This window comes from Phymastichus coffea, unplaced genomic scaffold, assembly GCF_024137745.1.
Source record: "Phymastichus coffea isolate CEN01 unplaced genomic scaffold, Cenicafe_Pcof_1.1 PCOF00059, whole genome shotgun sequence".
NCBI classification, from domain to species: domain Eukaryota; kingdom Metazoa; phylum Arthropoda; class Insecta; order Hymenoptera; family Eulophidae; genus Phymastichus; species Phymastichus coffea.
In genome coordinates this window covers 472,588-486,413 of record NW_026706870.1, presented here as the reverse complement: position 1 = coordinate 486,413, position 13,826 = coordinate 472,588, and the positions used below count along the sequence as shown (strand labels likewise).

Here is a 13,826-nt window from a genome sequence, read left to right as displayed (position 1 = left end):
AAAGACGCGGAGGGAAAATCATCTTTTGTGCCCGGCGTGGATTTGCGTGTTTTTCGTTTGACTTGCCCACGTTTTTCTTGTTTGACGGCAGGCGGAAAATGTACATCCTTTGTAATGTCCGGATGACGGCGATAGATCAAGTGACAACATGTATTTTATTCTATTCTCGACCCTCGAATCATTTCGTTGATTTTACTTTGTCTTTGTCCTCTGCGAGGTGAGGGAGTGAATGATAGGTTGTTCCAATATCCAAAGAAAATGAATTGCAAACGGATCGATTTTCGTTTTTGAGACGATTCCGTCTATTTCAAACAACGTAAGGACTTGCGTAATTCATTTTCTATAAAATGCATATTGATAAATGCTCTTCAAATACCTATTTAATACTGACAACCTCTGACCGATTCATCGTTTCTCGAATAAACTATTTCAAACTTACTCCACGAATCGATACATCGTTCAGCATTTAAGACTCAGGGGCGTGCGTTTTGTAAATTTACTAATGCCATCTGTCCCGATAACCCAAAGCCTTCCTTAACTTATCGTGGCAAGCATGAGGCATTACAGGACAAAAATAAACGACATTCGCGGAAAGTACGACCTTAATTCACCGAGTAACTGTTGAATAAAGTACTCTTAACTAACCACTGAAGCGATTTTAACGTGCGAGGTCTCGTTTTCATCTCTATCGAATACTCCACGATATCCCTGGCTTAAAATTTTCATCGTTGACTTCGAATCAATAAATATTGCAAGTTTTTTTAACGGTGCGTAAAATGGAAAAATATCAAATTTCACAGATATATTATGAAAAACTGTCAGTCCATGATAAAATGTTTTATTAACTTGGTAAAATTACTGTTAGATTCAAAGTTAAAAATGCATTGTAAAACCCGTAAAAATGAAATTAGCTACTCTATAAGTACACGAAATAAAATTGTATTATTTTATATCAGCTTACATGTGAAGTTCCGAAACATATGCAAATTCAATCCCGAAATATATAATGATATAAATTGAAAGTCTAGACAGCAATATTTGCATGAAACATGAAAATACTTATGAGTGTTCAGGCGATTTTTAACGCAATCAGCATTGACATTTCCGCTCCCATTCAAGAACAAAAAAGAAAATAATATAATTTATAACAAACATTTATTAAATTTTATAAATAATAAAAAAACATTCATAACACATGTCCACGCGATCATATAACCAAATCCACGCGTCGCTAAAACTATACTCTAGTAAAGAGTCAATACAGGTTACGAAGATATGGTGTTACGGTGTAATTTACTCGCCACAGCAGAGAGACGACTAATCTCGTTTGACTTTGATTATGTAGAGAGGTAAAGCTTACCATAATCGCGAGTGGTGGGAGGGCCTACTTGATGATTCACGGCTATACTAGCCACGAAGGATTAATGTATTAGTGATGCCAGAACAGCCGTTCCACTCGACTTGCCAATTCATATCCCCAGATGCTTTAATATTAATCAATTTCATGCAATTCTGAGGTATGTTTACTACTTTATCGTCATTGTTAATGATCGTGATGATGTTTCGTCTTAACATTCACTGAAATTGTTCAATTCATCAGTACGAAAAAAAATCTTACACGTGTTTTATTCTTAATTGTCAATATTCTCAATTCAAGATTGTGAATGTGCTAAATGTTCCATGTTTCTATTCAACACATTTTTAACCGTAGAAATTTTTAATTTTTTTTATAGGCTTTCGAAATCACTAATGTTTTACTATAGAAAAATTTTAAACTCATCAGGCCTTATGAGAACTTTTCTGTGTCACTTATTACAGGGATGTAGGTCTGTTTTGTGACCTTTCATACCAAATGTTCTCCGATAGCTGCAAAGGAAGATCTATAAAAATTGTAATTTTTATCCAAGAAATTCTGACATATCCAAAAAAAGGTGATTTCCCATTAATTTTTTTCATGCAAATCTTGTAGTTTTCGTCGGTTCAAGATGAATTTCCGGAAAAAATATTCCTTACTTCGTAAGGTTTTCACTTATAAAGAAAATAAGCCTCCAAAACAACTCTTTTGGTGAAAGTAGTGCTTCGTTTGCACATGAAATATTTTGTCTTAAAACAGCTGAATGTGCTTATAAAATAGGATAATAGTTTTGGAAAAAGGTTAGTCTGTGCTAAAATATTTCGTTTTATTGCAGAAAATGCATGTTTAAAAATTTACAATGAACTAAAAAATTTGTTACCACAAGCCTACCGTGCGAACGTTACAGAAATGATTTCTTATTTTGAGTAAGATTTTTTTAAACTAATAACAATTTTCTTCAGAAGATATTATATTGAAATTCGCTCATCGTAACCATTACACGTCAATAATTTGCAGTTTACATGGAATAGCGCAGAGATCCATCCTGCTTTACTTTATCCACAGCGTGGATAATCTTAATTATTGTCAAAAACTAAATATTGAGCAAAATAATTTGTTCCATGTTATGCTCATTTATGCTCATTTAATATACACTTTTGATCAATTATATAAATTGTTCATCCTTAGTAAAGAATAACATGAAATTATTATATTCAATCAAAACTCCAAATTAATCGAGTATAATGGAATTCTTTACCAATTTCATAGGTTTCGGTATGATACATCTTAAAACGCGATACATATTATTAAATAAAAAACAAATTTCCTATTTTGAAGAAATTTACTTTTTGCTGTGATAGACACTTTGAAAGCATAGCTTTGTACTAAGCTCCTGTTTATACAAAAATAGTTACAAGCGAAATAAAAATTGGAGATAGCTGTAATTGTCGTAATTTGTTTATTATTATAGATGTAGGGCTTGATTAGAACTTATGCAACTATATAGCTTTTGGATCAAGATACTTCCAACTGATTGAAAATTAGATTACAAATATTCTTTTCTCTCTAATCAAGTTCAAAACTGAAGGATAATTAATTGAAATAAAGGCAATACTCAGATTTATGTACGTCATTGTTTATCCGATTAATTATATCATTTACTTTCCTTGTGTCAAAAAAATGCAATTGTCTATGAAAGGTATTGATTTTTATCGACACGTCCATGAAAAATATCTATGCACTTTAACTATTACACTCTCGTTCAACATTGAAGTTTAGTGGTTTTATAGTCGAGTATTATTCTGAACAGCCTTTGTCGGTCGCTGCCTTTGTCAGTTTTACAGCGTACCCTTAAAACCGTAATGCATTTGTTGTCATCTGAATTGATTTTCATTAAATCCCTTAGTATTTGTTCCTTTTTTCGACATTGAACATTTTATCTTGTTATCGTATAGCGTAATAAAAAGTGGCTTAAATTGCATGCTATTTAAGTTTTGGCTAAAAAAAGATCAGAATAAAAAATGCATAAATTCATTGGGATAATACATGACAAACATATCCTTCGTGCAATTTCTTCTAATAAAATGTATATCACGGACACCTGTCATTCCCCGTGGACATTAAAAATAATTGAATTCCCAAGTAAGTTTTCCACTTGATCAGGCGCGCTCGTATGCATATACACGTCAACGCAATTAAGAGATAAAAGCCGGGTATGATCTGAGCCTCAGTACACTTACATGCGCCGTCGTCCATCCCCTGTGCGAGCGCGCGGAAACGTCTATTATCTCGTCCGATAAAATAAAACAGCAAGCAGTACGACGAAGACGGCACTAACGGAAAGCTTCCTCTCCTTTGTTTTTTTTTATGTCACTCTCTGACTCATCCGACTTTTTGCATGCGTATATCTGTAATTGAATCCAATCCGATGGCGCGATAAGTCGAGAGATCCCCTCGAACCGATAAGTTTCCCCGTAATTATGGCTATTGATTCGGTTAATCCGAACGTATACACGAGTAGTTTCCGAAGGGAGAATCCCTTCCTCCAACGCGTAGTTTGGCTTTCGAGTAATGGTGATTGGTGTATAGCCTTCGTTTGCCATGCGGTTACGTGGTTTGTTTTTTTCCCTTTTCATTAGATTTCTCCTTGATTAGTCAAGCCGGACTCTGCGCTTTCGAATAAAGATTATAGTTTCAATTTATCAACGCTGGCTAATCCACCCTTCAATAGTTAAAAAACGCTTCACACCCGGAACCGCACTTTGTTCCCGGCTGTAGCCGTGTGAGGTTTACATCGATCAAAATAATCGAATTCTTTTCAAAATACCCCTTCTGAAAAAGAAAAGCTCCTGTCAAAAAAAAAACCCAGCAAACAAACACGCCGGCGCGGTATAAAACGTGCGGTACGGATAACACTAAAGAGTCAAACCGCAAATACGCGCCCCCCCCCCCCCCCTCTAAATAAACGGTCGAGAAACTCAACACCCCATAAAACGACATCGAAGGGAAGGGGTAGAGAAAGGATTTCGGGCATATCCCCGTTGCACGTGCGCTTGCGTATGTATGTGTACGTGCTGGGGACGAAACGAGTCGCGAATTTATTTGCATAATACGGAGACGCGTGTAATTTCGCGGGGTGTTGCCCAACAACAGAACGAGCCCTCGCCGTATACCTGAACTAGTTCGACGAGCGCGATCTCTACGTTGTTGCGCCCTTTCTTTTCTCTCGGATGTCCTCGCTCGAGGATTAAGGATGCGCTTGCCTTGCAAATTCTTTCCTCCGATGCTTGACGACGGTGCAGTCGGCCGCGAAATTATGCGCTACACATTGCTTTTTATTCAGAGGTTTTGGGAACACGTTATCGCGTGTCGCAACAGCTTCAATTAAAATTGTATCGCACGATGCAATAAGCTTTCCCGCGCGCAGGTACACGTGATACACTGGCCCGCGCATAACTTTTCCAAACGAAATTACGCGAACTTTGCTCTGACGAACTGCGTACTTTCGCGGACGCGAATAGATTCTACGTTTCTGCGTTGAAAGACAAGTTTATTTGAAGCTGTCAAGGGCCGCCGAAACGAAATAAGCGAAGTAGTTTTTGAAGTATTACCTCTCGCGAGTGCTCGCTATTTTACGTGTCCTTTCGCAGGGGTCAGCTTAAACCGTTGCATTTGTAGTGAAACATTATCAATCTTGCTCACTTTGCCGCGCTCTTCTCTCTCTCTCTCGCCGTGTTCCTCTTTTGTTCGTAATCACGCGCTTCGCTTAATTGCCGAAAGTTTTCCAGAGCAGACGCACACCCATGCCTTTGTGCTCTTGCCTCTTTGTGAATTATCCCTACGCGCGTGTTGCTCTGATTGATGATTCGACGATAACAATTTTGTTTTAATAAAACAAACGCTTATGGGGATTTTCCCTCTGGGCAAAAGTTTTGTCTCTTCGGATCTAAGGGATTAAAGTTGTTCATCGCTTTTTGTCTTAATTTAATATTTGCCTCTGCCGCGCCTTCCATGGATTATCAAGTTTTTCCATGCGCGCGTGGCTGCTGCTGCTGCCGCTGCTGCATGCCTTTAATATTTAGAGCCTCGTTGTTGTTTTTTTTTTTTCGTTCGTGCTTGGGCTTTTCCTTGTCGCCGTTTCTTTTTACAGAAGCTATCAAAAGTTCTTGAAATTCAGTTAAAATGTTGTTTCAAACTGAAGACTCGTACTTTGGACGTGTTTGTTGATGAAGATAGAGAAAGGGAAGAAAAAATACTGAAGGGTCATTTGGGAAATTCAATTTTTACACGAACACAATTCTTTCTTGTAAACTTTTATACGCCGCGCGAGCAGAAGTCCTTCAAGTTTCAAATTCACAAACGAAATTGACCTTTCCCTTTTTTACCCTCGCATTAAATGTGCAATCGAATGTTTACTGTCCGTAAAAGTATCCCGGCACGATAAAGTAAAGCTTACATACGTGTTTGTAGCGAACAATGACGATGCAAACAACCGGCAAAAAAAAAAGAAGAAAAAAAAATATCTCGCAGCCGGGGTATTCAAATTGAAATTTTTCACAGGGAATTAACAACGAGAGCGTGCGCTGGAAAGCAATTACACGCTCATAATCGACGCATTATCCTTATATTTATCAAAGCGCAGGTGCAGTCGATTTTTTACGAAAAAAAAAAAAAAAAACGCATAAACGTGAGAAGAGGAAATTCGTTACGGACGGTTATCGATTATACAGACACGCGAGGTGATAACAGTGCGTCTTTGTTAAACAAACGGAGTGCGAATAATTCGACTGAAAATTAACCGTCTGGACTTGTGCCGCCAGCACCTCTAATTACACTTTGCACTATTCATCGTTATCGTTGCACAATTTCCCCAAAACTTAGCTTCATTTGTTCGCACGGCATTATGCTCACGGTTTTAAACTTGCCGGGAGAGAGAGAGAGAGAGAGAGAGATACGCGAGCACAGAGGTGCGCCCCCTTTGAATTAAGCCAAAGCCAAGGTTATATGCGCTTTATTTCGAATTTATCGTCAGAATTATTGTTGCGAATATCCAGATTCATAACGCGCGCCCGCGCTCAGCGGAACTTGGCCGGCAAGTTTCCACCTGCCGTCCAGGTCGCAGCGCGTTTCCAAAGAAAAGCAATTAACTCGCTGTGCCTGTTCGTCCTCGATGAATTTTAGGCAGGAAGCGGCAGCCGTTGACATTTTTTTCTTTTCCTTCTCTTGGCCAACGGCAACGCTTGATTCTTGATTTTTCGACGAATCGAAAAAAAAAAGAAGAAGAAGAAATTAGCACTTGTGCGATAAGAAATAACGAGCGACGCGCTGTCTTTGTTTCTTTCGACCAAAGCGAAAATCACATTTGACGCCTGGCGACCCATCAAACGCGCGCTAACAAAGCATCTCTTGCGTGCGCGCGCGAGCGACATTCTGTTTTTTTCTATGGAACTCGTGGGTCGCTCGTAAAACTGGGAAACTTTTACGCTAAGCACACGGCAGCGGATGAAGAAGCGGAAGAAGAAGTTGGAAGCGTCGCGCGCCTGAGAAACGGCGCGATTTTAGCGCTGTGTATCAAAAGTTTCGGCGCGCCACTTTGTTTTGAATGCTAATTGAACGTCTTTGAAAATTTAATTAGGCAGCCTCGTCTTTTTTCTCTCCCCCTCCCCCCTCTCTCTCTCTCTCTTTGGACGCTTTTTCGCTGAACTCAAAAGAGTTGAGAATGTAAACGCAATTAAGTGCTCTACTCGCAATGGATGAAAGGCTCTTTGTTGATTTTTCTTGAACGACTCTCGCTTGATTATGTGTGTATTTAGTTCTTATAGCTTATTTATATTTGGCTTGCAAGGTTGATTTCCTCTATGTGGAGAATGATATTTTTGAAGTCACTGTCAATTTCATTCATTGATATTTCAAATCCAGGATTCAACTACGTAAACTTACTCGTGTTTTCGTAAATAATAAGGGCGTTTCGTAAAATGTAACTGACACGATGCTGTCTACGTCATAAAATAATCGAATATTATGTTATAATGCAATTTACATGAAACAGACTTTGGCTCTATTTTCGAGTTTGCATAAACAATAGCTCAGTGTTCCTCATAATAGAGGGGCATTATATTATGTCATTCGTTATTAACTGCTCTTTATAAGTACGACCAGTTTTTGTTTTTAGATAACATTAACAATTCAAACGACGAGTAATAATTTTTTTTTCTCATTCCAGGTAAATGATCCTTTTGCTACGATTCAATCGAAAGATAAGTTTTGGTACGTATACACTTGAAAATTATTTGTCACCTCGTCAGTTGCTCATTTCTTTGCGAAGGATGGCCGACGCAACAGACACACCAATTTTAGAAACGCGTGACAGGACTTTGCATCCGAGGCAGTAACAATCCAGTGCCAATAAATTGCGTCCGTGTGTATATGTGGATGGAGTATGGCCGATCGTCTTCTTCGACGTCGACGGAAATTCAATCCTCGCGATTCTGACTTTACGACGTCGAACGTTCATGCTCGCGAGCGCGAGCGATGGCATCTCGAGTGAGAGAGGACAAGTGATTCGCAAGCGCCCGCCCGGCCTGTTCAATTTGTAATGGAATTTCGGGAGTTTAGTGCCGTCCGACCCCGCGCGTAATACCGAATGCAGTTGTCGCTAATTTTATTAGGACAACGTACATCTCGTCAAACGAGGAACGGATCAATTTGATGATGATAGAATTACTGAAATCGACGTTAAATTGGTATATTTGGAAACCTAAAGAATGTCGCAAGAATCTGAAATGCATTGTTTCTAAGATTCAACGGATTTATGTCGCTCAGTTTTAATTCACTTTTAATTCATGTTGATGAATTTTTCATCAACAATTTCTCGTTTGATATTCATTCCTTCGATTTAAACTTTCATTTATAAAATAATGAAAATGTCTTAGTTCCAGGCACATTTATCATTAACTCAAGTGAATATTCAGTATACGAAGTAGGTTTACCTCGTATAACGTCACGTTCTCGGATTTCGAATTTACGAGCAGTACGGCGTATGTTGGTATTGTGTTCGTATTATCGAATAAAGTAAGTTGAAATATTTCAAAATCCGTCGCAAAATCCTTTGTAAATGGGCAATAGGAACTTTCCACGAATATTTTGTTTAATGAAGATTAATATATCTAAACATAAAACTACTTTGATTCTTTCAAAAGCACTTGTTGAAAATTTTTTCGGTGAATCATGCTGCCTCAATGTTTTTCTTGATCCGAGTAGATCTCATAATGCCACTTTCGAAAATACTATGGAACTGCTACATAACAATTCTAGTCCCACTTTTCTATCGACAGTTTTGCATTTATTTGTTTGAAAAATTGAAAAAATGTAGTTACATCCATTATATCAGTTCTAGATTAATTTTTAATATTCATTCACAAATAAGAGATTACCATACAATTTATCGTAGGAAAATTACATTCCTTTATAATAAATATTGAGTGCGAAATTTATTTTTCAGTCTCGCGCGTTGTTAAAATCTTCTAAAATACTTTATTTTCATAGTGTCGTTTAAGAAATATGCTAAATTTTATACATCGAGAAAAGATGGTTTACTTCAAAATTTGATAGCTGGGGTTAGATCCAATCAAATTGATCGTGCTGGCATTCATTGTAAAGGGTAAATGTGCATGTTTAAAATGAAACGTTATCAAATGAAATGTTATTTCAGATAGTCTTATATCTTATAAGTTACACGAACGATCATAAATATTTTCTCTTGAATCGTCCAACAGTACGGTTAGAAAAATTGTCTAGATTTGAGAGGTTTTTTTCAAGAAATGCAACAACGTTCGGAAAAATTTCTTTGGGATAAAACAAATACCCCGCAAGATATATACATCGAATATTGCACTGAATTTCGCGTTCGATGAAATGCGACATTTCCTAAATGTTACACACGAATCGTCTGTATAACTAAGAAGTTCCAGCCGATTTTACCAGCGATCAGTTGATTTTTAATCAAAAGATTTTATCGATATTACTTAATAAAGTCCATTGGAAACTGGAAGATAAAACAGGAAAAAAACCATGACGTTCATCGACCAACTGTCATTCCCGGATCCTCGTCGATTATGAAAAGTGAGGTATCCGTTTTTTTTTTCGTTGGCGATCGTTATGTACGTTTATCAATAGCACGGGCACAAGCTATAAATCTCTCTTTTGCGCGCGCGTCGACGAAGGTCGTCGGTCTTTCCTACCCAGCCGTAGGAAGAATTTTTGGAAGCTCGCCCGCGGCTCCATTCCAAGATTAAAAGTTCGCTAAGCGCCAAGTAGCGGGCTTTCTTTTCTAATCGCTCGCCCGCTGGTGTGTGCGCCTCGCGAGAGCAGCGAAACGCCGCGGCGCACCCGAGAACGAGCCCCGACGAGTATGCGATCGACCGCGAATAACCAGCCTCGAAAACAAAGTCAACGAGAGAAGACGACGTCGCTCGACATCTCAATATGAGAGCCCGCGCAGCGACAATGCGAAAAGCACCCAAACAATTATCCGCGCATCTGCACACCCGAGTATCATTCTTCTTTGCAGCAGTGCCGGCGAGGGGATTCAATCGAGCGCGAGTAATGCGATGTGTGGTATTATAGGAATCTCTCTTTCTCCCTTTTCCGCCGCAGCTGCCTGCATACTCGAATGATCCATATATCCCTCTGCAACGACGACGTTTTTTTTTCTCTCTCTCTCTCTCCCTCTCTCCTTTTTAATGCCATTTTCGAGCGCCGGATTATACTTCTCTTTGATCCTTGCCGCTTTGCCATCCTGCAAATCGACATTTCAATTGATAACGCGCTTACTTCGGTGCAACGTTTTTCCTTCGCTTAATCATAAAAAGAAAGTATTATTGTTATTACTTTTTCTCCTAAGTCAATTGTCCGCGAAGAAAATTCAATAGTGCGATATATGCGTGACATTAGCATTTTCGCCCCATGAATTATCATAACAATGGGTCCTCTATATGTCGAGAATGATTCATAACCTTTCGGAAAAGAGCCCAGTAGATCTACGTATATATGAAGAAAAGGAAAACGTTTCCTCTGCTGATATATACATACGTCATCGGATTATCCGCCAGTCGAAATGTTCACTAGTGTGTTAAATCGTCCCGATTATTAGGCCTCATTTGAGTGTGTCGTTGACTCACATCGACTGAAATAGTCCTGAGGAATTAGTAGCAGTGCTCCCTCCTCCCCTTGTCAATTAATTTACGAGAGCTGCCACGGCGACACATCTCTCTGAGAACTTTCAACTGCTGCACTTTTGACCTGGAAAAAATAAAATTAAACCAAGATCAGTTTTGCGAGTGCTCGGAACTGCAACTCTCTGTGAAAATTCGAGTGGTACTCTTTCGTGAATATTCGACTTCTTTTTTTCTTTATCACTCGAAAATGTACGCCAGCAATCGAGACCGACTTGACAGTGAATAATTGAAACAGTGAATAAGCTTTTTTTCCTTTTCAGGTCGCTCTTTCAATGAATTAATAGCGTACTGCTCGAATTTTCAACTTCCCGATATTAGACGATGTTTTTTTAATCATATACGTAACCGATAAATGTTTATTGAAAAAGCAATTTAAAGTTAATTTTTTTGGTTCAAGATTGTTAATGTGTCTAAACCAATTGATTATTAAATGCCGATTGATTATATTTGTACACTGAATTGAATGGATTGGATGAATTGGATGAATTGGATGTAATTTTACGTAGGTTTGAGTGTAATTTGTTCGTCACAACGTATTCTTTATTGATGAATGTAGTTTTCATTTATGCATGTTTTTTTTACAAAATATAGAGTGAAAGTCGGGCAAAGTAAGCGTATATGTATTTGTTTGGTTGGACTAACGATATTAAAACCAGTTTTTAAAACAATTAAATAATTGATCGTTTGCGAGTCGACAATAATAGTCGATTTATAAAGAAGGTGCTGATCTTTGAGAGATGTAAAAGTTAGTAATCTGGCAAAATGAAATTGAAAACGTCAGCTTGATTCTTCCTTTATTCTCGCTACACGTCGCAATTCAAGAACGAACAAAATCACTTAAGACTTTGCTCTTTCACGCGAATTCTTAATGCTCTTTTTCCATAAACGTAAAACCCCTTTTTCAAAAGCACTCGACCTGTAGGCATTACGACTCGAAGCTAAATACATCCAGCTTTATTCTTTTCTTCGCCCCGCCGGATCTGGCAGCGCAAAGAGCTACGCGTTTCGTCCGTCGCAGCTTGCGAAATTGAAAGAAGCCGAGGGCGAAGGGTCATGCGTGTACGTGTTATCAATTTTACAGCTTGTCGATCGTTAATTTTACTACCCGCGCGGGAAGCTGTTGTACGAAATTTCGAGATGCGTTGGACGCGCTTAGATAATTAATTGACTTTGTCAGGTAAATTGCCCCATTAACTGTCAGACCTACTTTGCAAGTTTATTGAAGTTTTACGCTGCAAATAGCGAAGTTGCTTCGAATCGAATTAGTCCGCAATTCATTTACAGCGCTATCTACACCTCAACATTTTTTTTACTAAATTTATAGTCGACGCTCTGTGTATCTCAACAATCATGCAATAATCGAGCAACATTTTCAGTATAATTATGTTTACGCAGGAAGTAAATTTGTTTTTTTTTTAGTTAATGGTACTTGTTGTTACTTGTTGAGATTCATTTCGTTTGAGAATATTTTCCATTGTTGGCGGCGCGTATGATACTCACAGCGGGGAGGGTGAGAGAACGAGCGAATTGAATTGTTTACGCGAAATTCCTACGAGTGAAAGATTAGAATCAATTTTTCAATCGTAGCAACGAGGAAAAAATGACGAAATGAGTTCGCGAATAGCCTTGGCGAGCCACGAAATTCCATTCTGAATTGGAACACGTCTAGTCAATAATGATAACAATTATGAAAGCAGATCGCGACACTCGGACGTAGAGAGAGCAATAATCGCAACGTCACGACTCAATCTCGTCTTCCGCTCCTGTTTCTTTCGCAGGGAGGCGCGCACTTCGATTCCCGCAGAAAAGTTTCAAGTTTTTCCATTCGCCAGGCTAACGTCTCGCGTCGTTCGCCAAGTAGTTAGTTCCTTCCGCTACCGCACGTACGGCGACAAATCGACTTTTATAAAGTGCTTCCTTTTTTACAGCTACACGCTACTTATTTTTTTTTTCCTCGGGTGCTACGATACTAATAACAATAATTTACCGTCGCCCCATGTTCAGATTTCGAAAAAAATTGTTTTTTTTTTTTCTTTCCTTTTCGTACGTCACATTTTTTCATAACGTATACTTTCGAACGACTTTACTATCATTTTCAGTACCCGATACTCATTTGAATATCGGATAATTATGTTGCATGATGCATTTTCTCGAAGTCGTGCTATCTGCACAGACACTAGTCATAACCTGATATATGTGCTTAAAATTTCGGCTATGAATAAATATTACACTTTGCCGTACTCGACATTGAAATACGCGTTCTTCGTTGATTATCATGTTTATTACATAACTGGATTGTACGTTTTCAATCATGTCGAAATTTATTGCTCTCGTTATAACCGGAGTTGACGTTATTCCCGGGGGGAAAAAATCGTCACCCAAAAGTCGAACCTCGCCAAGTAAGTTAGCGACCTAACGTCTAATAAGGATGTTTTGCGATAGATACACGCTTGTACATGCGACCAACCAGCACGTGACACCGGTCACGTACTGCAGTCGCCATCACTGCGACAATTTGCGGTCAGGTTTAGCCTTGCACATCTAATCCAAGCTTGGAATTCTATGCGGCGTCGAACTACTTTTTTCGAGTTTGTCTTTCTTCCTTCGCCCCCCCCCCCCTGCCCTCTATTTGCTATGGACATCTATACATGCGCGCCAATTACGCCACGCTTTTCGAGCGTGGAAGGATCAATAGTTCGAGTGAAACTGGCAAGCGAATAGGTATAGCCCTTTTCATCAACCGTCGCTCGAAGATTAACAATCTATTTTTTAATGCTGACGTATATTTTTACACTACCGCAGCAAATTGGTATGCAAGTGCGGCTGAAAATAGCGCGCTGCGGTTCTGATATAGGGAGGCGCAACAGGATTGATCGTTAATTTTACAACAACGCGCGGATAGCATTCTGGCTTTAGCGAAAAGAAAAAGACAAGGAATTTCAACGAGGTTTTTCATCGTTCGCCACTATTTTCAATTCTGTGAACTATAAGCCCACGTATCAAGAGTCAAAAGTCTAAGTCCAACGATAACAAGTAACAATACAAGAGAACAAGGGAGGGGCTAAACTCACCTCTTGATATAACGCAGAAAGTGATGTCCCAAGCTATAGCAGCAGCAGCAACAGTAAGAATAAAAGCTCAACGAACCTGCTGAGGCCAGTGTCCCTTAGATGTGGATATGATCGACTAGTCGCGAGAATCGGAACGTACAGAGATGAAGCCACGTGACGAGAAAA

At 38.9% G+C, this 13,826-nt stretch overlaps 1 protein-coding gene and 1 long non-coding RNA gene across 7 annotated transcripts in view; one reads left to right on the top strand and one right to left on the bottom strand.

Moving 5' to 3' along the window:
* LOC131666645 (fasciclin-1) overlaps positions 1-13,826 on the top strand; it is a 153,274-nt gene that overhangs the window by 71,517 nt on the left and 67,931 nt on the right. The gene's annotated exons all lie outside the window — the stretch shown is intronic.
* LOC131666649 (uncharacterized) lies at positions 8,723-13,785 on the bottom strand. The gene is made up of 3 exons (XR_009302115.1): positions 13,662-13,785; positions 10,445-10,654; positions 8,723-10,151 (listed from the first exon to the last, which is right to left on the bottom strand). It is a non-coding gene; the product is annotated as an uncharacterized LOC131666649 (long non-coding RNA).